The sequence below is a fragment of the Sphaerodactylus townsendi genome, linkage group LG07 (genome assembly GCF_021028975.2).
Source record: "Sphaerodactylus townsendi isolate TG3544 linkage group LG07, MPM_Stown_v2.3, whole genome shotgun sequence".
NCBI classification, from domain to species: Eukaryota; Metazoa; Chordata; class Lepidosauria; order Squamata; family Sphaerodactylidae; genus Sphaerodactylus; species Sphaerodactylus townsendi.
This window is the reverse complement of record NC_059431.1, coordinates 14,695,814-14,718,695: the sequence shown is the minus strand read 5'-3', so window position 1 is coordinate 14,718,695 and position 22,882 is coordinate 14,695,814.

Below are 22,882 nucleotides of genomic sequence, written 5' to 3'. Positions count from 1 at the left end.
GAATCAAACCCAGTTCCTCCAGATCAGAGTGCACCTGCTCTTAGTCACTGCTCTTAGCCACTACGCCACTCCTTAAAGGTAGAGAACAGTTGAGTATTAAAAAAACACACACCTCTTCTTCTCTTCTTGGAGCAGCAGTGGTGTAGGAGGTTAAGAGCTCGTGTATCTAATCTGGAGGAACCAGGTTTGATTTCCAGCTCTGCCGCTTGAGCTGTGGAGACTTATCTGGGGAATTCAGATTAGCCTGTGCACTCCCACACATGCCAGCTGGGTGACCTTGGGCTAGTCACAGCTTCTCGGAGCTCTCTCAGCCCCACCCACCTCACAGGGTGTTTGTTGTGAGGGGGGAAGGGCAAGGAGATTGTCAGCCCCTTTGAGTCTCCTACATGAGAGAAAGGGGGGATATAAATCCAAGCTTCTCTTTGCATCTTCTTCTTTCCTCTAATTTCCTGCAACCAAATTGACAAAAACTGTTGTATATTTCTCATGTTTCCATCCGTGGCTAAATCCTACACTAGATCCTTATTGTTACAATAAGGCAAAGTAAAGCTGCATTACCAAGGCCTCTGGGCAACACAGTGAATTTTGGGTTGCCAAAAGAACATGGCCCCCAAGAACAGGAGTGTGTTACCTCCTTCCAGACCTACTCTGAACAATTCTCTGCTGGCATCATTAAAGCTATCTAGCCATGTGGACGCACCACTCAGAAGGGAGGGAAGACAGTGGAAGATTTTCCTTCCTCAACTGTCAAAAATAGCCCTCAGCTGGTCTCCCTGTTGTCGTCTATCTCTTTACACAACCAAGAAACTAATGTTTTAAATGAATGCATGAACACATGAAATTGCCCAATACTGAATCAAACTCTTCCTTCTGAGTTCTGAATGAACTGTGACTAGCCCAAGGTCACGCAGCAGGAATGTAGGAATGCGGAAACACATCTGGTTCACCAGATACGCCTCTGCCACTCAGGTGAAGGAGTGGGGAATCAAACCCGGTTCTCCAGATTAGAATCCAACTGCTCTTAACCACTACAGCACACTGATGGTGGAGAGTAAGAAAGAGCAGTGGCATAGTGCCCAGGGGGAGGAGGGCGTCTTGCACCGGGTGCGCGTCGGAGCGGGGCGTGGCGTTCCAGGTTGTGGTGGGGGCAGGCGGTGGTGTGGCAGGGGGGCAGGGCATATATGTGCCCCTGGTGCGGTTCCCCCTCGCTATGGCTCTGAGAAGGAGCAATCACTTTGGAGTCTGGCCCAGCCACAGAAATTACTTTAAGGTTTTGGTAGCACTGCATCATGCGAAATCTTATTTTGTACTGGTGAATTGAATTTACGTTGCAGGGCAGTGAGAGTCATGATGCCAGCTGGAACCAACCCAGATTTTCCTATAACCGTTCAGGCTTTGCTCATTTTTTTTTTTTTACAAGACGGCCTGTCCTCTTTTCAGGTTCAGTGTAATTCCGTCAGACTCTGATGGGCATCTCTGCGGTGCTATTACAGTAAATACAACTCTGTGGAGCAGGCGGCGCTGACATTTTGAAAAAAAGAGAGGTTCCATTGTGTCCCTTATTGTTCCTCTCCACATAAATACCACAGGACTGTTCAATATAATCTCTTCTACTTCCATGGAACCTCCACTGAGATCTGTAAGAATAGCATAGATTAACTGTGAATTTAAAGCTTTTGAGAGATAGGGAAATGATGAGTGAACCTTTCAATTCCATTCTGCTCGAAGGTAAAAGGTTACAGTTTGGTATTCAGTGACCTTTGGGAAGTTTAGTGCTCTGATCAACAGTAAGTGCATTTAAAAGGGACCGGGAAAGCGCATGCAAGCCCCTCAGCCCCATGCAGTCAAAACTCACTAATGGCTCGGAAGCTGCCATAATGATAGCAAGATATATATTTTAAAGCGGACAAAGTGACATTAACAGCTTGATGGGTGGTACGCGTAAGCATTGACCCATGCAGCAGGAGAAAAAAAGGTTGCGGGTGTTTGGAGACCTCGGCAATCTGATGGCAGGAATTGTTCAGGGATTTAAGGGTACTGACGAACTTCACTCTTTAAGGAATGAAAGTCCCTGTTGCACATCTGAAATGGCACCTTTGTAATCATGTCATCGTTGGCTTTTCTCTTGTTTCCCAAGGTCTTTTTTAAGGGTTGTCTTCTTCAATTAAAATTTGAATTGGTTAATCACCAACCTCCCCAATATGGAGGATTTGTCATCAACAGGTCCTACCAGACCAGCTTAATTTCCTTCACTGATCAAGTGACAAGTTTACTGATTTTCCTAGATTTCAGGAAAGCTTTTCATAGGGTCCCCCATGAAGCATAGTTTTCCTAGATTTCAGGAAAGCATTTTATAGGGTCCCCCATGAAGCATCACAGACTAGGGCTGATTCCGCATTGGCCAAAAACAGCAGTGTGAAAATGGTGTAAATCCTTTTACACCGTTTTAAACCCTTTTACACCATTTTCACACTGCTATTTTTGGCCCATGTGGAATCTGCCTAGGATTCAGGATAGTCAGATAGGCAACAGGTTGGAGAACTGAAACCAAAGAGTAGATGTTGATGACATTTCATCTGAATGGGCAGAGAAGTCCAAGGGGTGCCACAGGGCTCAGTTCTGGACCCACTACTGGGAGCCAGTGTGGTGCAGTGGTTAAGAGCAGGTAGATTCTAATCTGGACAACCGGGTTTGATTCCGCCCTCCTCCACCTGAGTGGTGGAGGCTTATCTGGTGAACCAGATGTATTTCCGCACTCCTATATTCCTGCTGGGTGGCCTTGGGCTAGTCAGTTAGTTCAGAACTTTCACAGCCTCACCTACCTCACAAGGTGTCTGTTGTGGGAAGAGAAAGGGAAAGGACTGGTTGTTGTGGGTTTTCCGGGCTGTGTGGCCATGGAATGGTAGATGTTGTTCCTAATGTTTCGTCTGCATCTGTGACTGGCATCTTCAGAGGTGTATCACAGAGAGAAGTCTGTTACACACAGTGTCCAGGGAAAGGAGCTTGTAAGCCACCTTGAGTCTCCTTGCAGGAGAGAAAGGTGGGATACAAATCCAAACTCTTCTTCTTTTTCAATATATTTATAAATGGTCTAGGTGAGGGAGAGACTATTCATTAAATTTGAAAATGACACCTAATTGGGGAGAATAGCCAACACTCCGGAGGACAGAGATAGAATCCAATGAGATCTGATATCTCTTTTGCAATTAATCAATTAAATACATTTTATGTAATATCCAAATTCAATACTTTGATTCAGCTGAGGTGGCCAACTAGATCTATGAAAGGAAACAAAGGGAAATATGTGTGGTGGCAATTAGCAAGCTATCAACAACAGATAAGGGGGAAAAACCGCCCACACAATAAGCTACTGCATCAACATGTATAAAGGAATCAGAGGAAACACATATATCCAAAACAAGGGCACAACAAAAAGCAAAAGCAATATGGCAACAGCATACAGACCACAAAACGGAATGAAGTGCAAAGCCGCAGGAGAACAGGCTAGTCCAGTTCCGTCCAAATGAGCAACACTGCAAGGTGAATGTGCAGAAATTTAATTTCTTCAATGAGGGAATCTTTTGTGGCAGACTTCAAGCCAATGAGCGTTTCAAAGGTTAATATGGGATGGGACAATCAGTCTTTTCTACCCATTTCGCAGCTCCAAGACAACAGCACAAAAGTCTAAGCCTGCCCAATCATAGGTTTGATTAGCCAGTACAAAATTTGTTTATATAAAAAAGTGAAACAACAAATACCAAGTATATCAATATCACTGAGACTAGACTACTACGCTGAACTCTACATCGGTCTTCCCTTGATGTCAACTCCATTTGGTACAAAATACAGCAGCTCAGTAATTATCAGAAGCTAGGTAGAGAATGTATATTACAACCATCTTGCAGTCACTCCACTGGTTGGCCATCAGTTGCTAGGCTCATGTCAAGGTGCTTGGTATGACACACAAAAATCCTCCATGGCCTTGGACCCGCATATCTGCAAGACTGTCATGTTCCAGGGTCATCTGCAGGTGTCATTGAATCATAGAGTTGGAAGAGACCCCAAAGCCATCAAGTCCATCTGCCTGCAATGCAGGAACACACAACCAAAGCACTCCCAACATATGTTCATCCAGCCTGTGATTAAAAACCTCCAAAGAAGGAGACTCCACCACTCTCCGAGGCAGTGAGTTCCACTGTTGAACAGCCCTGACAGTCAGAAAGTTCTTCCTAATGTTTAGGTGGAATCCCTTTTCCTGCACTTTGGATCCATGTCCGTGTCCTAGTCTCTGAGACAGCAGAAAACAAGCCTGCTCCCTCTTTGACATGACATCCCATCAAATATTAAACATAGCTATCATGTCCTTCACTTCTCCAGACTAAACATCCCCAGCTCCCTAAGTCTCTCTTTGTAGGGCAAGGATTCCAGACCTTTTACCATTTTGGTTGCCTTCCTCTGGACACGTTCCAGCTTGTCAATATCCTTCTCAACACAATACTCTAGGTGAGGTTTGACGAATGCAGAGTACAGTGGTACAATTGCTTCCCTCCATCTGGACACTATATTCTTATTGATGCATCCCAGAATTGCATTGGCTTTCTTGGCTACCATATCACACTGCTGACTCATGTTCAATTTGTGGTCTACTAAGATTCCCAGATCCCTTTCGCAAGCAGTATTGTCTCCTATATCTGTGCATTTTATTTTTTCTGCCCAAGTGTCAGCCCAGAAATGGGCAAGATCAACAACTTCCCATACACATTAATTCCTCTTCTGGATTCTCAACTGTTGCAATAGACCCGATGAAATAAGCTCTGTGGTAACCATGTAAAATCTTTTAATGACCAGTTCAGGTGCCTTTCTGCTCACCAGGAGTGGACTTCCTACCCTCAGGGCCTTCATAACTTTCACACAAGTTCCATTATTAAACACACTGATGTATTTAATCAGAGGTGCAGGAGGCAAATCTCATTCATCATCTTACTTTGTTTCAGAGAGCCAGTTTACAATTATGGCATTATCCATATTCATGCTTTTCCTGAGTGTTGGTAGTTATTGATTATTTATCAAAGTGCCGGTGGGGGGAGGGGGGGCAGGGGGAGTTGGAGGCTGAAAGGGAAATAAAAATTGCTCCAGCCTGTCACGCTTGTTAATCTCTGAAAGCTACAAGTGGAAGTGAAGCCAGCTGACATTGTGCTATGCGGAATTGACCTTGTTCAACACTGCTGCTTTCCAGAACTTCATAAATATTGCAGGCTCAAATATTTCAAGGCTTGTTAGAATCTCATGCAACGAATGTTTAAAAGCAAATATTTTAGAGCTCAGTTTTTAAGGCATAATACTCCTTGTGAGAGAAAACAAAAACTTCTGAATGCCAAATGCCCTGTTTAGCAAAGATCAACAAACTTTTGAGTTGCCTCTGCGGGAAATGTCTGACATGCATGTAGCGGGAGTCTTTACAACTTGGGCATCGATGAGATTATAGTGGATGCAGCGCAATGTGGACTGTGACCTGAATTCAGATCCCTACTCGGTGTCTCGATCCTTGAATCAATAAACAGACTCTGGATAGTTGATCAGCAGCATTTATTGGAAAGGTAACAAAGCACTCAGCTTGCAAGAAGCCAATTCTGGCAAACCTGGCTTTTGCTATTCCCTTTATTCAGAAACAATCCCCCCTCCTGTTTTCCCAAAGAATGTGAGAAAGAGTTACTTCAGAGCCTAAGGGCCCCAAGGTCAGTGACAGATAGAGATAAAACCACCTGGTCTCCTACCCCCACAAAGCAATGGAAACATCCTGTTTCCCATGGGAGTAGAGAGTGTCAGGGATAAGCCTAGTTATCTACCAAGCATGTGAAACCATAAATGAAAGATCAAGGAAAGAATGTTTCATTACAGCAGTGATGACATATAGCAGGCTAAGGACATACATCTAGAAGCAGTTAGATTGACAGGAATGAATCTCAATCACCCAGATACAGTCACCGTCCATATATTATGTAGCCATTACATTGAGTTAGGGCATGTATCTCAACCAACTAGGTGTCATCCATGACACTTAACCACAAAATCTACTGTGTGACCTTTTTATTAATCCTAACTCTTAGGCCACCATACCTCACAGGGTTGTTGTGAGGCTACACCAGGAATACCACTACTTCTAGGACGTTCTGGATACAGATGCTTCTGCTAATGATAAAAACAGTGGTGGAGAAATCTGAGTTGGGAAAAACTCAAAAAGAGAACGCCTCACAATGTGAGATGTGGACGTTCAATTGGAGTTCATAATCTGGGTTCAAGTTAGAATTCCCCAGTGCTCCTGTCCCTTCACCCAAACTGATATGTCGGTGAATCGACACTAACACAGTGGTGTAGCACCCGGGGGGGGGGGTGTCTTGCATGTGGGGGCACGGCAGGGGCATGGCGGGGGCATTCCGGGGCATTCCGAAGGCATTCCTGGAGTGGAAGGGTGTGGCAGGGGTGCACGGCACACATGTGTCCTGGGCACAGTTCCCCTCCCTACGGCTCTGCACTAACATGACCACCTATTGTGGCTTTTCTGGGCTGTGTAGCTGTGGTCCATTAGTTTTTGGGCCTAATGTTTCGCCCGCACCTATGGCTGGCATCTTCAGGGGTATGTCATGGTAAGATGTGCTTCTCTGGCAGCATTTTTCACCCCGCCAGATTGCATACATGTAAAAGTACAGGCTGTGCTTCTGAAAAAGTGAATATTACTAAAATGGCAATGTTTTCTGTAAAACAAAACAGAAACCCCTTAAGGCAAGTCTACAGACTATGCAGGGCAAGCGATTTTCTGTAGAACTGTTTTTTTTAAAAAAAAATCTCCTAAACAACCTCCACATTGTGAGTCAGCAATTGATTTTGTTCAACCAGCTATCAGAAGATCTGTAAGTAGCCAGGGGCCCTTCCTTGCTGGGATAAGACAGAAGGAGCAGCTCTACTGAATCAAGCACAGTTTACAAGGTTCTTTATGTTAACAACAAAAACCGCAAAGTAAAACACTTTGACATCTGCCTTTTTCCACCTGCTAGTTTAGTAGGTGGCAATCCAAGGGAGGGGGGTTCCAGACATTTAAATACATATGCATTTTGGAAACATGATTTAACCACATCTTCATGAGAAAAATCCTGCTCAAAATGAGGGGGTGAAGGGGCATGTCTGAGGGCAGATTGCCTTTAGTCAGTGTGTACTGTAATCTGCTGGAATATATTTACCTGAGGGCAGAGGTGGGATCCAGCAGGTTCTCACCAGTTCCCAAGAGTGGGTTACTCATTATTTGTGTGTGCCGAGAGGGGGTTACTAATTGGGTCCGCTTTTCCGTTAGAAATTCCATTAGGTCCAAAAATCATAAAGTCCTGTTGTTTCCTATGTGGCTGGTTAGCGAAGGTAGAAAATGGGATCATTCTCCCTGTTGGGCTGTTTTAAAAACATGTTTTAGAAATATGGTAAAGTTCCTTGTTTAAGGAAGGTATCCTTCTTTTGATTTCTAGAAACAAAATTAAGTATTTGAAAGTATTAAGTATTTGACAGGCAGTCAATTAGAGGAGAAGTAGTTGTTTCTGTTGGCAGTAGATGATAGGACTTGCTATAATGGGTTTAAATTATGGACAGAAAGATACCAGCTGGAAATTAGGAACTTTTTTTTTACAGTAAGAGTTTTTTACAGTAACAGATAAATTATTAATGCCCCGCCCCTGGAATGCCCGGCCACGCCCCCATTGTGCCCCGCCCAGCCCCATTGGCACTGCACCACTGTTTGAATCCCACCACCATGGGAACCTGTTTCTAAAATTTTTGGATCCCACCACTGCCTGAGGGTAAAAAGAAAACTCTCATAAGAGAGAAAAAGAAAAGAGATCTGAGAAATAACAAATAAAAAGTCTTAGAACCTGACTGATATTCAAAGTATTATAAGACACCTGCAAAAAGAACTGAGTTAATAAGAAATCTGTAACCTTTCCCAAAAGACTGAAACGCTGAACAAGCTCTTGAAACAGTGTCAAACTATCAACAACAGCTTAATTGTAAATAGTGCCTGATTATAAACTTGCCTCTTTTGTTTTGTTTAATCACTTCGCCAAACCGGTTTATTATTTTAAATCAATTTATTCTAGTTCGTCTTTTTAACTGTTAAAATGTCTCTTGTGCCTGATTTATTTTTCAGACCAGGAAAGGCGAATTAAGAAAGCGAAACTCTCCTGCTTTCTAGACGGCACTTGGAATCTGAGCATAAGAAGTCCACTTCATTGTATTTATCTACTTTAGTTAAGGTGGGAAAACAAATACTGTAAAATAAAATTGCTCTCATGCTACGTTTCCTAAAACAATTATTCTTAAAGGGCTGCTCAAGGGACAGGCTGTTAAAAGTTTTGGAGGGAAAAATCTCCTCAGGGCACTTGAGGGCAGACAGCTCCTGTCCGGCTGCAAGGATGTTCAGCACAGTTGAATACTGTGAGGTGGTTCAACTCCATTGGAAGCAAGCAGGTTACTCTACTTCTACCTGGTTGACCACCATGCAACACTAGGCTTTGGGTGCAACAAATACTGGATTTGGCCCGAATCTGCGCAAATTTGGGCATATTCGGGCAATATGTCCTACCCAAATATGAACGAATCCGAATGCAAAGTATTCGGGTTTTGTTTTGTTTGGGGGTATTTTGGTCTGATGGAATTAAAAACACCAAAAATACCAAAAAAAATCAGATGAAGCCGAATTTTTCGGGTATACCCAAATATTCGGGTATATCAGTATATGTTATTTTTTTTTATTCGGGCATACAGATAATTTTATGCCCGACTAAATCCGAATCTGAATTTTACCTAATTTCTAGGATATTGACCAAGCCTGTGCAACACCCTAAGGTTGCTCTGACAACATGAAGAGATAACGCTCTGTAAGCAGTAGCAACCTGTTTAACTTAATGTTATCTAAACTATCTGCCTTCAATTTCTCAGATTTCGGTTGGTTGCTACTCAGCCCAACCAACAGACGGCCTCAATGTCACATAAAATGCTTTGCAGCAACTACCAAGTGGTATCTACCCTGACAGAGTATCACAACGCTATTTCTGGGATTGAATCCAATCACACCTGGCACTCCCAAGCACTGCTCTTGAGGCAGATTCCAAATTAAAAGCTAGCTGGCAAAAAAAGAAAGAAAAGTAGAAAATGTTGTGGCAGGTGAAAAGGGTCAGAAAAGGACATGTAGAGGATGTAGACTTGTTCAGAGATGTTGAGGAGTGGTTTAGCAGTGAGAGGAAAGCTCTACTATGTATAGAGCGATGTGATGGAAAGCAGGAGAGCCAGTGTGAATTTTAGAATCATAGAATCATAGAGTTGGAAGAGACCACAAGGGCCATCAAGTCCAACCCCCTGCCATGCAGGAACACACAATCAAAGCACTCCTGACAGAGGGCCTCCATCCATCCAGCCTCTATTTAAAAACTTCCAAAGAAGGGCCGCTTCCGCATGGAGGCGGAAGCGGCCGGGTCGGCGTAGTCCACGCCGACCCGACGCCGCTGGGACCGTTCGCACAAACGGTCCCAGAAAGAACCAGGAAGATGGCGCCGCTGAGCGCCGTCGCCCGGCCGACCCGGCGTGTCCTCCTCTTCCCCAAATCCTTCCCCTGCATCTCCAGGAATTTCCCAGTATGGAGTTAGCATCCTTATTTGGAAGTCAGTGTAAAATCACCACACAGTAAACCCAACTTAATTCTAAATGTGTCTGGACGTGCTACAGTTAAGTACCTGTGCAAACCCGATGTATATCAGTATTTCTCCACTTTCTTTGCATGGCTGGGGGGGGGGGGGAAATCCTGAATCTATATCAAAATGTTTATTATTTATGCCCTTACAAAGTTACACAGTCCTTCAACACAGTGCGGTCCCCTGTTCCCCATACAACATGCAACACTGGCAATAAAACCAATTGTTGCAGTGCCAAGACACTATCACATAGTTTAAAAAAATTGTGCTAAATAATGCAGATCTCCCAAATTCCCTTTTTGATGCAAATCAAAAACAAAAAAATAGATAAAAGGAAAAGCAGGACCGGGGGGGGGGGGGACACCACGTACAGAAGTGGCAATACAATCCTCTCAAAGCTTTCCTGCATCCAATATTGATCCAGCATCCAGAAGCAACAGTTATTGACACTATACAATGTCTTGGTTAAGACAACAAGTATTTACTGATAATTTGGGAATGTGCCTTCAGATTTATGATCAAAACTAGACAGAACATGAGCCAAACAAATTGGCAATTCAAAATTCTTACCACTTCCAAAATGTTGGCAATTATTTCCCCAAAACGAATTATTATATGATAGCAGCAACTTTTATATAATCCTACAGCTGAAGAAGGAAGTTATTAATGAACACTATCCTGAACATTTGTTTGTTTTGATTTTTCAGAGCAACACAGCTGCGTGTGTGATTGCAGGACGTATCCTGCAAAACAACTTAAATTTATTTACCTTTTTTGCCCTAGCTTCCCTGAACCATTGCTCCTTTTCCAAACTCTTAGGCTGATTCCGCATGGACCAAAAACAGCAGTGTGAAAATGGTGTGAAAATGGTGTAAAAGGTTTTAAAATGGTGTAAAAGGGTTTATACTGTTTTCACACCATTTTCACACCACTGTTTTTGGCCCATGCGGAATCAGTCATAGTTAGGACTTCTGTCTCTTTCAGAGTGATCCTAGCCAATCAGGGATCACATAATGAATATGATGACACCACAACTCTGTTTGAACGATCAATGGTGACATTCTCTCAGGGAATGTCATTTACATCATATTTGATAAAATACCATTGCTTTAAGGCAAAATGTATTATTTGCATTAGTAAATATATATATATAGTTGGCAGGATTCAAACATTTCCATACTCTCAATGGAGGACTTCATATAGTACTAGAATTGCCATGCATCTAATACTAGATACTAGAAAGCATAGAAAGCATAAAATCATAAAAGGGTCATACAGGTCATCTAGTCCAACTAGATCAGCCTAGAGCACAGGTGTCAAACTCGTGGCCCTCCAGATGTTATGGACTACAGTTCCCAGCATCCCCTGCCAGCTGGCAGGGGATGGGGGGGGGGGGGGGTGGGGGGGGGGGGGGGTGGGGGGGGGGGGGGGTGGGGGGGGGGGGGGGTGGGGGGGGGGGGGGGTGGGGGGGGGGGGGGGTGGGGGGGGGGGGGGGTGGGGGGGGGGGGGGGTGGGGGGGGGGGGGGGTGGGGGGGGGGGGGGGTGGGGGGGGGGGGGGGTGGGGGGGGGGGGGGGTGGGGGGGGGGGGGGGTGGGGGGGGGGGGGGGTGGGGGGGGGGGGGGGTGGGGGGGGGGGGGGGTGGGGGGGGGGGGGGGTGGGGGGGGGGGGGGGTGGGGGGGGGGGGGGGTGGGGGGGGGGGGGGGTGGGGGGGGGGGGGGGTGGGGGGGGGGGGGGGTGGGGGGGGGGGGGGGTGGGGGGGGGGGGGGGTGGGGGGGGGGGGGGGTGGGGGGGGGGGGGGGTGGGGGGGGGGGGGGGTGGGGGGGGGGGGGGGTGGGGGGGGGGGGGGGTGGGGGGGGGGGGGGGTGGGGGGGGGGGGGGGTGGGGGGGGGGGGGGGTGGGGGGGGGGGGGGGTGGGGGGGGGGGGGGGTGGGGGGGGGGGGGGGTGGGGGGGGGGGGGGGTGGGGGGGGGGGGGGGTGGGGGGGGGGGGGGGTGGGGGGGGGGGGGGGTGGGGGGGGGGGGGGGTGGGGGGGGGGGGGGGTGGGGGGGGGGGGGGGTGGGGGGGGGGGGGGGTGGGGGGGGGGGGGGGTGGGGGGGGGGGGGGGTGGGGGGGGGGGGGGGTGGGGGGGGGGGGGGGTGGGGGGGGGGGGGGGTGGGGGGGGGGGGGGGTGGGGGGGGGGGGGGGTGGGGGGGGGGGGGGGTGGGGGGGGGGGGGGGTGGGGGGGGGGGGGGGTGGGGGGGGGGGGGGGTGGGGGGGGGGGGGGGTGGGGGGGGGGGGGGGTGGGGGGGGGGGGGGGTGGGGGGGGGGGGGGGTGGGGGGGGGGGGGGGTGGGGGGGGGGGGGGGTGGGGGGGGGGGGGGGTGGGGGGGGGGGGGGGTGGGGGGGGGGGGGGGTGGGGGGGGGGGGGGGTGGGGGGGGGGGGGGGTGGGGGGGGGGGGGGGTGGGGGGGGGGGGGGGTGGGGGGGGGGGGGGGTGGGGGGGGGGGGGGGTGGGGGGGGGGGGGGGTGGGGGGGGGGGGGGGTGGGGGGGGGGGGGGGTGGGGGGGGGGGGGGGTGGGGGGGGGGGGGGGTGGGGGGGGGGGGGGGTGGGGGGGGGGGGGGGTGGGGGGGGGGGGGGGTGGGGGGGGGGGGGGGTGGGGGGGGGGGGGGGTGGGGGGGGGGGGGGGTGGGGGGGGGGGGGGGTGGGGGGGGGGGGGGGTGGGGGGGGGGGGGGGTGGGGGGGGGGGGGGGTGGGGGGGGGGGGGGGTGGGGGGGGGGGGGGGTGGGGGGGGGGGGGGGTGGGGGGGGGGGGGGGTGGGGGGGGGGGGGGGTGGGGGGGGGGGGGGGTGGGGGGGGGGGGGGGTGGGGGGGGGGGGGGGTGGGGGGGGGGGGGGGTGGGGGGGGGGGGGGGTGGGGGGGGGGGGGGGTGGGGGGGGGGGGGGGTGGGGGGGGGGGGGGGTGGGGGGGGGGGGGGGTGGGGGGGGGGGGGGGTGGGGGGGGGGGGGGGTGGGGGGGGGGGGGGGTGGGGGGGGGGGGGGGTGGGGGGGGGGGGGGGTGGGGGGGGGGGGGGGTGGGGGGGGGGGGGGGTGGGGGGGGGGGGGGGTGGGGGGGGGGGGGGGTGGGGGGGGGGGGGGGTGGGGGGGGGGGGGGGTGGGGGGGGGGGGGGGTGGGGGGGGGGGGGGGTGGGGGGGGGGGGGGGTGGGGGGGGGGGGGGGTGGGGGGGGGGGGGGGTGGGGGGGGGGGGGGGTGGGGGGGGGGGGGGGTGGGGGGGGGGGGGGGTGGGGGGGGGGGGGGGTGGGGGGGGGGGGGGGTGGGGGGGGGGGGGGGTGGGGGGGGGGGGGGGTGGGGGGGGGGGGGGGTGGGGGGGGGGGGGGGTGGGGGGGGGGGGGGGTGGGGGGGGGGGGGGGTGGGGGGGGGGGGGGGTGGGGGGGGGGGGGGGTGGGGGGGGGGGGGGGTGGGGGGGGGGGGGGGTGGGGGGGGGGGGGGGTGGGGGGGGGGGGGGGTGGGGGGGGGTGGGGGTGGGGGGGGGGGGGGGTGGGGGGGGGGGGGGGTGGGGGGGGGGGGTGGTGGGGGGTGGTGGGGGGTGCGGGGCGGTGGGGGTGGGGGTGGGGGGTGGGGGGGGGGGGGGGGGGTGTGGGGGGGGGGGGGGGGGGGGGGGGGGGGGGGGGCGGGGGCGGGGGGGGGGGGGGGGGGCGGGGTGGGGGGGGGGGGGGGGGGGGGGGGGGGGGGGGGGGGGGGGGGGGGGGGGGGGGGGGGTGGGGGGGGGGGGGGGGGGGTGGGGGGGGGGGGGGGGGGGGGGGGGGGGTGGGGGAGGGGGGGGGTGGGGGGGGGGGGGGGTGGGGGGGGGGGGGGGTGGGGGGGGGGGGGGGTGGGGGGGGGGGGGGGTGGGGGGGGGGGGGGGTGGGGGGGGGGGGGGGTGGGGGGGGGGGGGGGTGGGGGGGGGGGGGGGTGGGGGGGGGGGGGGGTGGGGGGGGGGGGGGGTGGGGGGGGGGGGGGGTGGGGGGGGGGGGGGGTGGGGGGGGGGGGGGGTGGGGGGGGGGGGGGGTGGGGGGGGGGGGGGGTGGGGGGGGGGGGGGGTGGGGGGGGGGGGGGGTGGGGGGGGGGGGGGGTGGGGGGGGGGGGGGGTGGGGGGGGGGGGGGGTGGGGGGGGGGGGGGGTGGGGGGGGGGGGGGGTGGGGGGGGGGGGGGGTGGGGGGGGGGGGGGGTGGGGGGGGGGGGGGGTGGGGGGGGGGGGGGGTGGGGGGGGGGGGGGGTGGGGGGGGGGGGGGGTGGGGGGGGGGGGGGGTGGGGGGGGGGGGGGGTGGGGGGGGGGGGGGGTGGGGGGGGGGGGGGGTGGGGGGGGGGGGGGGTGGGGGGGGGGGGGGGTGGGGGGGGGGGGGGGTGGGGGGGGGGGGGGGTGGGGGGGGGGGGGGGTGGGGGGGGGGGGGGGTGGGGGGGGGGGGGGGTGGGGGGGGGGGGGGGTGGGGGGGGGGGGGGGTGGGGGGGGGGGGGGGTGGGGGGGGGGGGGGGTGGGGGGGGGGGGGGGTGGGGGGGGGGGGGGGTGGGGGGGGGGGGGGGTGGGGGGGGGGGGGGGTGGGGGGGGGGGGGGGTGGGGGGGGGGGGGGGTGGGGGGGGGGGGGGGTGGGGGGGGGGGGGGGTGGGGGGGGGGGGGGGTGGGGGGGGGGGGGGGTGGGGGGGGGGGGGGGTGGGGGGGGGGGGGGGTGGGGGGGGGGGGGGGTGGGGGGGGGGGGGGGTGGGGGGGGGGGGGGGTGGGGGGGGGGGGGGGTGGGGGGGGGGGGGGGTGGGGGGGGGGGGGGGTGGGGGGGGGGGGGGGTGGGGGGGGGGGGGGGTGGGGGGGGGGGGGGGTGGGGGGGGGGGGGGGTGGGGGGGGGGGGGGGTGGGGGGGGGGGGGGGTGGGGGGGGGGGGGGGTGGGGGGGGGGGGGGGTGGGGGGGGGGGGGGGTGGGGGGGGGGGGGGGTGGGGGGGGGGGGGGGTGGGGGGGGGGGGGGGTGGGGGGGGGGGGGGGTGGGGGGGGGGGGGGGTGGGGGGGGGGGGGGGTGGGGGGGGGGGGGGGTGGGGGGGGGGGGGGGTGGGGGGGGGGGGGGGTGGGGGGGGGGGGGGGTGGGGGGGGGGGGGGGTGGGGGGGGGGGGGGGTGGGGGGGGGGGGGGGTGGGGGGGGGGGGGGGTGGGGGGGGGGGGGGGTGGGGGGGGGGGGGGGTGGGGGGGGGGGGGGGTGGGGGGGGGGGGGGGTGGGGGGGGGGGGGGGTGGGGGGGGGGGGGGGTGGGGGGGGGGGGGGGTGGGGGGGGGGGGGGGTGGGGGGGGGGGGGGGTGGGGGGGGGGGGGGGTGGGGGGGGGGGGGGGTGGGGGGGGGGGGGGGTGGGGGGGGGGGGGGGTGGGGGGGGGGGGGGGTGGGGGGGGGGGGGGGTGGGGGGGGGGGGGGGTGGGGGGGGGGGGGGGTGGGGGGGGGGGGGGGTGGGGGGGGGGGGGGGTGGGGGGGGGGGGGGGTGGGGGGGGGGGGGGGTGGGGGGGGGGGGGGGTGGGGGGGGGGGGGGGTGGGGGGGGGGGGGGGTGGGGGGGGGGGGGGGTGGGGGGGGGGGGGGGTGGGGGGGGGGGGGGGTGGGGGGGGGGGGGGGTGGGGGGGGGGGGGGGTGGGGGGGGGGGGGGGTGGGGGGGGGGGGGGGTGGGGGGGGGGGGGGGTGGGGGGGGGGGGGGGTGGGGGGGGGGGGGGGTGGGGGGGGGGGGGGGTGGGGGGGGGGGGGGGTGGGGGGGGGGGGGGGTGGGGGGGGGGGGGGGTGGGGGGGGGGGGGGGTGGGGGGGGGGGGGGGTGGGGGGGGGGGGGGGTGGGGGGGGGGGGGGGTGGGGGGGGGGGGGGGTGGGGGGGGGGGGGGGTGGGGGGGGGGGGGGGTGGGGGGGGGGGGGGGTGGGGGGGGGGGGGGGTGGGGGGGGGGGGGGGTGGGGGGGGGGGGGGGTGGGGGGGGGGGGGGGTGGGGGGGGGGGGGGGTGGGGGGGGGGGGGGGTGGGGGGGGGGGGGGGTGGGGGGGGGGGGGGGTGGGGGGGGGGGGGGGTGGGGGGGGGGGGGGGTGGGGGGGGGGGGGGGTGGGGGGGGGGGGGGGTGGGGGGGGGGGGGGGTGGGGGGGGGGGGGGGTGGGGGGGGGGGGGGGTGGGGGGGGGGGGGGGTGGGGGGGGGGGGGGGTGGGGGGGGGGGGGGGTGGGGGGGGGGGGGGGTGGGGGGGGGGGGGGGTGGGGGGGGGGGGGGGTGGGGGGGGGGGGGGGTGGGGGGGGGGGGGGGTGGGGGGGGGGGGGGGTGGGGGGGGGGGGGGGTGGGGGGGGGGGGGGGTGGGGGGGGGGGGGGGTGGGGGGGGGGGGGGGTGGGGGGGGGGGGGGGTGGGGGGGGGGGGGGGTGGGGGGGGGGGGGGGTGGGGGGGGGGGGGGGTGGGGGGGGGGGGGGGTGGGGGGGGGGGGGGGTGGGGGGGGGGGGGGGTGGGGGGGGGGGGGGGTGGGGGGGGGGGGGGGTGGGGGGGGGGGGGGGTGGGGGGGGGGGGGGGTGGGGGGGGGGGGGGGTGGGGGGGGGGGGGGGTGGGGGGGGGGGGGGGTGGGGGGGGGGGGGGGTGGGGGGGGGGGGGGGTGGGGGGGGGGGGGGGTGGGGGGGGGGGGGGGTGGGGGGGGGGGGGGGTGGGGGGGGGGGGGGGTGGGGGGGGGGGGGGGTGGGGGGGGGGGGGGGTGGGGGGGGGGGGGGGTGGGGGGGGGGGGGGGTGGGGGGGGGGGGGGGTGGGGGGGGGGGGGGGTGGGGGGGGGGGGGGGTGGGGGGGGGGGGGGGTGGGGGGGGGGGGGGGTGGGGGGGGGGGGGGGTGGGGGGGGGGGGGGGTGGGGGGGGGGGGGGGTGGGGGGGGGGGGGGGTGGGGGGGGGGGGGGGTGGGGGGGGGGGGGGGTGGGGGGGGGGGGGGGTGGGGGGGGGGGGGGGTGGGGGGGGGGGGGGGTGGGGGGGGGGGGGGGTGGGGGGGGGGGGGGGTGGGGGGGGGGGGGGGTGGGGGGGGGGGGGGGTGGGGGGGGGGGGGGGTGGGGGGGGGGGGGGGTGGGGGGGGGGGGGGGTGGGGGGGGGGGGGGGTGGGGGGGGGGGGGGGTGGGGGGGGGGGGGGGTGGGGGGGGGGGGGGGTGGGGGGGGGGGGGGGTGGGGGGGGGGGGGGGTGGGGGGGGGGGGGGGTGGGGGGGGGGGGGGGTGGGGGGGGGGGGGGGTGGGGGGGGGGGGGGGTGGGGGGGGGGGGGGGTGGGGGGGGGGGGGGGTGGGGGGGGGGGGGGGTGGGGGGGGGGGGGGGTGGGGGGGGGGGGGGGTGGGGGGGGGGGGGGGTGGGGGGGGGGGGGGGTGGGGGGGGGGGGGGGTGGGGGGGGGGGGGGGTGGGGGGGGGGGGGGGTGGGGGGGGGGGGGGGTGGGGGGGGGGGGGGGTGGGGGGGGGGGGGGGTGGGGGGGGGGGGGGGTGGGGGGGGGGGGGGGTGGGGGGGGGGGGGGGTGGGGGGGGGGGGGGGTGGGGGGGGGGGGGGGTGGGGGGGGGGGGGGGTGGGGGGGGGGGGGGGTGGGGGGGGGGGGGGGTGGGGGGGGGGGGGGGTGGGGGGGGGGGGGGGTGGGGGGGGGGGGGGGTGGGGGGGGGGGGGGGTGGGGGGGGGGGGGGGTGGGGGGGGGGGGGGGTGGGGGGGGGGGGGGGTGGGGGGGGGGGGGGGTGGGGGGGGGGGGGGGTGGGGGGGGGGGGGGGTGGGGGGGGGGGGGGGTGGGGGGGGGGGGGGGTGGGGGGGGGGGGGGGTGGGGGGGGGGGGGGGTGGGGGGGGGGGGGGGTGGGGGGGGGGGGGGGTGGGGGGGGGGGGGGGTGGGGGGGGGGGGGGGTGGGGGGGGGGGGGGGTGGGGGGGGGGGGGGGTGGGGGGGGGGGGGGGTGGGGGGGGGGGGGGGTGGGGGGGGGGGGGGGTGGGGGGGGGGGGGGGTGGGGGGGGGGGGGGGTGGGGGGGGGGGGGGGTGGGGGGGGGGGGGGGTGGGGGGGGGGGGGGGTGGGGGGGGGGGGGGGTGGGGGGGGGGGGGGGTGGGGGGGGGGGGGGGTGGGGGGGGGGGGGGGTGGGGGGGGGGGGGGGTGGGGGGGGGGGGGGGTGGGGGGGGGGGGGGGTGGGGGGGGGGGGGGGTGGGGGGGGGGGGGGGTGGGGGGGGGGGGGGGTGGGGGGGGGGGGGGGTGGGGGGGGGGGGGGGTGGGGGGGGGGGGGGGTGGGGGGGGGGGGGGGTGGGGGGGGGGGGGGGTGGGGGGGGGGGGGGGTGGGGGGGGGGGGGGGTGGGGGGGGGGGGGGGTGGGGGGGGGGGGGGGTGGGGGGGGGGGGGGGTGGGGGGGGGGGGGGGTGGGGGGGGGGGGGGGTGGGGGGGGGGGGGGGTGGGGGGGGGGGGGGGTGGGGGGGGGGGGGGGTGGGGGGGGGGGGGGGTGGGGGGGGGGGGGGGTGGGGGGGGGGGGGGGTGGGGGGGGGGGGGGGTGGGGGGGGGGGGGGGTGGGGGGGGGGGGGGGTGGGGGGGGGGGGGGGTGGGGGGGGGGGGGGGTGGGGGGGGGGGGGGGTGGGGGGGGGGGGGGGTGGGGGGGGGGGGGGGTGGGGGGGGGGGGGGGTGGGGGGGGGGGGGGGTGGGGGGGGGGGGGGGTGGGGGGGGGGGGGGGTGGGGGGGGGGGGGGGTGGGGGGGGGGGGGGGTGGGGGGGGGGGGGGGTGGGGGGGGGGGGGGGTGGGGGGGGGGGGGGGTGGGGGGGGGGGGGGGTGGGGGGGGGGGGGGGTGGGGGGGGGGGGGGGTGGGGGGGGGGGGGGGTGGGGGGGGGGGGGGGTGGGGGGGGGGGGGGGTGGGGGGGGGGGGGGGTGGGGGGGGGGGGGGGTGGGGGGGGGGGGGGGTGGGGGGGGGGGGGGGTGGGGGGGGGGGGGGGTGGGGGGGGGGGGGGGTGGGGGGGGGGGGGGGTGGGGGGGGGGGGGGGTGGGGGGGGGGGGGGGTGGGGGGGGGGGGGGGTGGGGGGGGGGGGGGGTGGGGGGGGGGGGGGGTGGGGGGGGGGGGGGGTGGGGGGGGGGGGGGGTGGGGGGGGGGGGGGGTGGGGGGGGGGGGGGGTGGGGGGGGGGGGGGGTGGGGGGGGGGGGGGGTGGGGGGGGGGGGGGGTGGGGGGGGGGGGGGGTGGGGGGGGGGGGGGGTGGGGGGGGGGGGGGGTGGGGGGGGGGGGGGGTGGGGGGGGGGGGGGGTGGGGGGGGGGGGGGGTGGGGGGGGGGGGGGGTGGGGGGGGGGGGGGGTGGGGGGGGGGGGGGGTGGGGGGGGGGGGGGGTGGGGGGGGGGGGGGGTGGGGGGGGGGGGGGGTGGGGGGGGGGGGGGGTGGGGGGGGGGGGGGGTGGGGGGGGGGGGGGGTGGGGGGGGGGGGGGGTGGGGGGGGGGGGGGGTGGGGGGGGGGGGGGGTGGGGGGGGGGGGGGGTGGGGGGGGGGGGGGGTGGGGGGGGGGGGGGGTGGGGGGGGGGGGGGGTGGGGGGGGGGGGGGGTGGGGGGGGGGGGGGGTGGGGGGGGGGGGGGGTGGGGGGGGGGGGGGGTGGGGGGGGGGGGGGGTGGGGGGGGGGGGGGGTGGGGGGGGGGGGGGGTGGGGGGGGGGGGGGGTGGGGGGGGGGGGGGGTGGGGGGGGGGGGGGGTGGGGGGGGGGGGGGGTGGGGGGGGGGGGGGGTGGGGGGGGGGGGGGGTGGGGGGGGGGGGGGGTGGGGGGGGGGGGGGGTGGGGGGGGGGGGGGGTGGGGGGGGGGGGGGGTGGGGGGGGGGGGGGGTGGGGGGGGGGGGGGGTGGGGGGGGGGGGGGGTGGGGGGGGGGGGGGGTGGGGGGGGGGGGGGGTGGGGGGGGGGGGGGGTGGGGGGGGGGGGGGGTGGGGGGGGGGGGGGGTGGGGGGGGGGGGGGGTGGGGGGGGGGGGGGGTGGGGGGGGGGGGGGGTGGGGGGGGGGGGGGGTGGGGGGGGGGGGGGGTGGGGGGGGGGGGGGGTGGGGGGGGGGGGGGGTGGGGGGGGGGGGGGGTGGGGGGGGGGGGGGGTGGGGGGGGGGGGGGGTGGGGGGGGGGGGGGGTGGGGGGGGGGGGGGGTGGGGGGGGGGGGGGGTGGGGGGGGGGGGGGGTGGGGGGGGGGGGGGGTGGGGGGGGGGGGGGGTGGGGGGGGGGGGGGGTGGGGGGGGGGGGGGGTGGGGGGGGGGGGGGGTGGGGGGGGGGGGGGGTGGGGGGGGGGGGGGGTGGGGGGGGGGGGGGGTGGGGGGGGGGGGGGGTGGGGGGGGGGGGGGGTGGGGGGGGGGGGGGGTGGGGGGGGGGGGGGGTGGGGGGGGGGGGGGGTGGGGGGGGGGGGGGGTGGGGGGGGGGGGGGGTGGGGGGGGGGGGGGGTGGGGGGGGGGGGGGGTGGGGGGGGGGGGGGGTGGGGGGGGGGGGGGGTGGGGGGGGGGGGGGGTGGGGGGGGGGGGGGGTGGGGGGGGGGGGGGGTGGGGGGGGGGGGGGGTGGGGGGGGGGGGGGGTGGGGGGGGGGGGGGGTGGGGGGGGGGGGGGGTGGGGGGGGGGGGGGGTGGGGGGGGGGGGGGGTGGGGGGGGGGGGGGGTGGGGGGGGGGGGGGGTGGGGGGGGGGGGGGGTGGGGGGGGGGGGGGGTGGGGGGGGGGGGGGGTGGGGGGGGGGGGGGGTGGGGGGGGGGGGGGGTGGGGGGGGGGGGGGGTGGGGGGGGGGGGGGGTGGGGGGGGGGGGGGGTGGGGGGGGGGGGGGGTGGGGGGGGGGGGGGGTGGGGGGGGGGGGGGGTGGGGGGGGGGGGGGGTGGGGGGGGGGGGGGGTGGGGGGGGGGGGGGGTGGGGGGGGGGGGGGGTGGGGGGGGGGGGGGGTGGGGGGGGGGGGGGGTGGGGGGGGGGGGGGGTGGGGGGGGGGGGGGGTGGGGGGGGGGGGGGGTGGGGGGGGGGGGGGGTGGGGGGGGGGGGGGGTGGGGGGGGGGGGGGGTGGGGGGGGGGGGGGGTGGGGGGGGGGGGGGGTGGGGGGGGGGGGGGGTGGGGGGGGGGGGGGGTGGGGGGGGGGGGGGGTGGGGGGGGGGGGGGGTGGGGGGGGGGGGGGGTGGGGGGGGGGGGGGGTGGGGGGGGGGGGGGGTGGGGGGGGGGGGGGGTGGGGGGGGGGGGGGGTGGGGGGGGGGGGGGGTGGGGGGGGGGGGGGGTGGGGGGGGGGGGGGGTGGGGGGGGGGGGGGGTGGGGGGGGGGGGGGGTGGGGGGGGGGGGGGGTGGGGGGGGGGGGGGGTGGGGGGGGGGGGGGGTGGGGGGGGGGGGGGGTGGGGGGGGGGGGGGGTGGGGGGGGGGGGGGGTGGGGGGGGGGGGGGGTGGGGGGGGGGGGGGGTGGGGGGGGGGGGGGGTGGGGGGGGGGGGGGGTGGGGGGGGGGGGGGGTGGGGGGGGGGGGGGGTGGGGGGGGGGGGGGGTGGGGGGGGGGGGGGGTGGGGGGGGGGGGGGGTGGGGGGGGGGGGGGGTGGGGGGGGGGGGGGGTGGGGGGGGGGGGGGGTGGGGGGGGGGGGGGGTGGGGGGGGGGGGGGGTGGGGGGGGGGGGGGGTGGGGGGGGGGGGGGGTGGGGGGGGGGGGGGGTGGGGGGGGGGGGGGGTGGGGGGGGGGGGGGGTGGGGGGGGGGGGGGGTGGGGGGGGGGGGGGGTGGGGGGGGGGGGGGGTGGGGGGGGGGGGGGGTGGGGGGGGGGGGGGGTGGGGGGGGGGGGGGGTGGGGGGGGGGGGGGGTGGGGGGGGGGGGGGGTGGGGGGGGGGGGGGGTGGGGGGGGGGGGGGGTGGGGGGGGGGGGGGGTGGGGGGGGGGGGGGGTGGGGGGGGGGGGGGGTGGGGGGGGGGGGGGGTGGGGGGGGGGGGGGGTGGGGGGGGGGGGGGGTGGGGGGGGGGGGGGGTGGGGGGGGGGGGGGGTGGGGGGGGGGGGGGGTGGGGGGGGGGGGGGGTGGGGGGGGGGGGGGGTGGGGGGGGGGGGGGGTGGGGGGGGGGGGGGGTGGGGGGGGGGGGGGGTGGGGGGGGGGGGGGGTGGGGGGGGGGGGGGGTGGGGGGGGGGGGGGGTGGGGGGGGGGGGGGGTGGGGGGGGGGGGGGGTGGGGGGGGGGGGGGGTGGGGGGGGGGGGGGGTGGGGGGGGGGGGGGGTGGGGGGGGGGGGGGGTGGGGGGGGGGGGGGGTGGGGGGGGGGGGGGGTGGGGGGGGGGGGGGGTGGGGGGGGGGGGGGGTGGGGGGGGGGGGGGGTGGGGGGGGGGGGGGGTGGGGGGGGGGGGGGGTGGGGGGGGGGGGGGGTGGGGGGGGGGGGGGGTGGGGGGGGGGGGGGGTGGGGGGGGGGGGGGGTGGGGGGGGGGGGGGGTGGGGGGGGGGGGGGGTGGGGGGGGGGGGGGGTGGGGGGGGGGGGGGGTGGGGGGGGGGGGGGGTGGGGGGGGGGGGGGGTGGGGGGGGGGGGGGGTGGGGGGGGGGGGGGGTGGGGGGGGGGGGGGGTGGGGGGGGGGGGGGGTGGGGGGGGGGGGGGGTGGGGGGGGGGGGGGGTGGGGGGGGGGGGGGGTGGGGGGGGGGGGGGGTGGGGGGGGGGGGGGGTGGGGGGGGGGGGGGGTGGGGGGGGGGGGGGGTGGGGGGGGGGGGGGGTGGGGGGGGGGGGGGGTGGGGGGGGGGGGGGGTGGGGGGGGGGGGGGGTGGGGGGGGGGGGGGGTGGGGGGGGGGGGGGGTGGGGGGGGGGGGGGGTGGGGGGGGGGGGGGGTGGGGGGGGGGGGGGGTGGGGGGGGGGGGGGGTGGGGGGGGGGGGGGGTGGGGGGGGGGGGGGGTGGGGGGGGGGGGGGGTGGGGGGGGGGGGGGGTGGGGGGGGGGGGGGGTGGGGGGGGGGGGGGGTGGGGGGGGGGGGGGGTGGGGGGGGGGGGGGGTGGGGGGGGGGGGGGGTGGGGGGGGGGGGGGGTGGGGGGGGGGGGGGGTGGGGGGGGGGGGGGGTGGGGGGGGGGGGGGGTGGGGGGGGGGGGGGGTGGGGGGGGGGGGGGGTGGGGGGGGGGGGGGGTGGGGGGGGGGGGGGGTGGGGGGGGGGGGGGGTGGGGGGGGGGGGGGGTGGGGGGGGGGGGGGGTGGGGGGGGGGGGGGGTGGGGGGGGGGGGGGGTGGGGGGGGGGGGGGGTGGGGGGGGGGGGGGGTGGGGGGGGGGGGGGGTGGGGGGGGGGGGGGGTGGGGGGGGGGGGGGG